The following is a 2,500-nucleotide window of genomic DNA, read 5'->3' as shown; positions in this document are numbered from 1 at the left end:
CTTTAATAATCAAGAAAAAACATAGAAGCCCTTAAAGGAGCAGTCTTCTGTTCTGTTGAAAAGGTTGTGGATGTACCTTGCCTAAGTAAAGCCTATACTACCGCAACAACTTGCTGCGTTAGCCTCACTATATAAACTTCTTCTATATTATTGTCATAAATGTTCCAAATGTAAAGTATTTTGAGCTGCATTCTGTGTATGAAAGGTGCTATACAAATAAAGCTTATTATTATTAGTAGTAGTAGTAGTAGTAGTAGTAGTAGTAGTAGTAGTAGTAGTATTGCGTATGTGCTCCTGAAACAAGGTGTGCACAGAGTATGTACCATAGACATATGTACATACTGTATGTACGTATATATCTATGGTATGTATGGCTCTGTCCAACACACCCTGTACCCCATTCACAGAGGCAGGACTGGGCATAAATACCAGAATGTATATTTGCTGATGAACCTTGAGCTAGAATTTGACAAAGCGTGTATGGATTCTAATCATGGCTGGACAAACTTCTGTAGTTTAGAAGCCCTCTGGCTCAAAACGTTGCTGGCTAATAGCATGATTTCACGGCGTGAGGACCTTTCCCTTTTTCAACATATGTAGTATGTTTTTGGCGCAGCACCAATCGTAGTGGTCAGTGTGGTGTGTGCAGTATTTTTTTTATAATTGTTTTTACATATATATATGTGCTGTTCTCATAATCAAGGACTGTACCTCTCAACTAGCTCACTCTCTGATCCTGAGTCTCTGGTGAACGTTTGTGTTACGGAGTGTGTGACGTGAAATATGGGTAAAATTGAGATTTTTGCTTCCTGAATTAAGGAGTAGATCAACGTAACCAGAAGCCTTTGATGGGAGAGAGATGGAGAGGATATCATTATTTCCACAGGAGCACAGCTAATGAGATTTATCCACAGAGGAATGCTGCTCTGGCACAAGTGAAGAGATATTAAATCCCAACCATTGAAGATGGCGGATCACGCTGGAGTATATTCATTAATCATTGTACAAGCTAATTGGGTGAAATTGTTTCTTTTTTTTTTCATTTTTCCCAAATGGTTTTCTATTCCTAGACCTTGTGCTTGTGTGCCGGAATCAACAGTCCTGCTATTCATCTATCTTTGAATACGTAATTGCATGTTGTGCTGATATTTATCGTGGTGTGCTCCTAAGTGGACCCTATGTTCAGTGTCTAAAATCTAATCTTGTCAAGTAAACATAAGGAAATGGCTAAGGATGTCCTCAGCTGTAAAGATGTGTTTGGCCACTAGAGGGAGCAATGGTCTTATTTTTCAAACAAGCTCCGTTCTCTGGACACACTCCTGATTTCCCCTCCTGTGTGCCACTGTATTTGCAGAACAATCTAAGAGTTAAACATCTAATGAAGTGAATATTTTATATACCTGGAATTTCAGGAAAGCACCATCATTGTGCTGAGATTAATTATTCACTGATGTTATTTGGCCGATTCTCCCCAGTCCCCAGTCTCCCCCAGTGTCCTTATGGGCATCATTACAATCCAGTTAGATTTTAAGCAGACAGTTTACAATACGGAGAAACGACCTCACACACACACACACACACACACACACACACACACACACACACACACACACACACACACACACACACACACACACACACACTGTCTGGTCCTTGGACAACAGCAACGCTTCTGTCATGTGAGATAGAGGTGCTGTTAAAGCACTGTGACTGCAGGGGGTGCTCCATCTCTCTCTCTCTCTCTCTCTCTCTCTCTCACACACACACACACACACACACACACACACACACGACAGTCACAGGCACATGCTGTGACTCCAGCTGTGTGCTATTCTGAACCAGCTAATGATTAAGGTGTGTCTGTCCTTTCTGCTACTGTGCTGATTGTTTTTTGTGTTTATAAAGACTGCATTTTACAAAACGCACCTGGCCTTACCAGTTTACCTTGCCTCGCCACCTTGGGCCGTGTCTGGGGTGTGCACATGTGATTTACCGGTTACCCCTCTCTGAGGTTCACATATACAGTAGAGCGAGACCTTGCGCTGTAGGCAGCCTATGGAAGTCCTTAGCAGAGAAGTGCACAGGCTTTATACTGCAGGCTGACATGACTGACACTCCTACCCTACAATTAGTCAGTTGCACAAGACAATGGCGCTAACGCACACGCCCGTAGGACATGCAAAAGGCATTAGTCATTAGTGATGTCAATAGATGTGCTACTAGCTTTGTTGCTTGTGCAAGATAGGTATTATCAGATAGAAATGTACCTCTGCCCTGAACTGTATGACAATCATAATATTAACAATGATAATAATAATGATAATATATTATAAACTTTATTTATATATTCAATATCCAAGTTATAATTGCTTCACAAGGGCAATAAAATAAAGAAAGTAAGTCATAAAATCAAAAAAGTCAAAAAATGTGGTAGCCACTATGGCCTCCTTCAGGCAACTCTCGCACTGAGCCAAGGAATAAGTTAAGTTAAAAACCCTTT

The 2,500-nt window shown here is 40.8% G+C and overlaps 1 protein-coding gene across 1 annotated transcript in view; it reads left to right on the top strand.

Moving 5' to 3' along the window:
* Positions 1 to 2,500, top strand: part of LOC134089394 (coiled-coil domain-containing protein 60-like) — a 27,589-nt gene that overhangs the window by 18,023 nt on the left and 7,066 nt on the right. The gene's annotated exons all lie outside the window — the stretch shown is intronic.

Source organism: Sardina pilchardus, chromosome 8 (assembly GCF_963854185.1).
Source record: "Sardina pilchardus chromosome 8, fSarPil1.1, whole genome shotgun sequence".
Classification (NCBI taxonomy): domain Eukaryota; kingdom Metazoa; phylum Chordata; class Actinopteri; order Clupeiformes; family Clupeidae; genus Sardina; species Sardina pilchardus.
The sequence above is the reverse complement of the archived record's forward strand: the minus strand, read 5'-3'. Positions and strand labels throughout refer to the sequence as shown.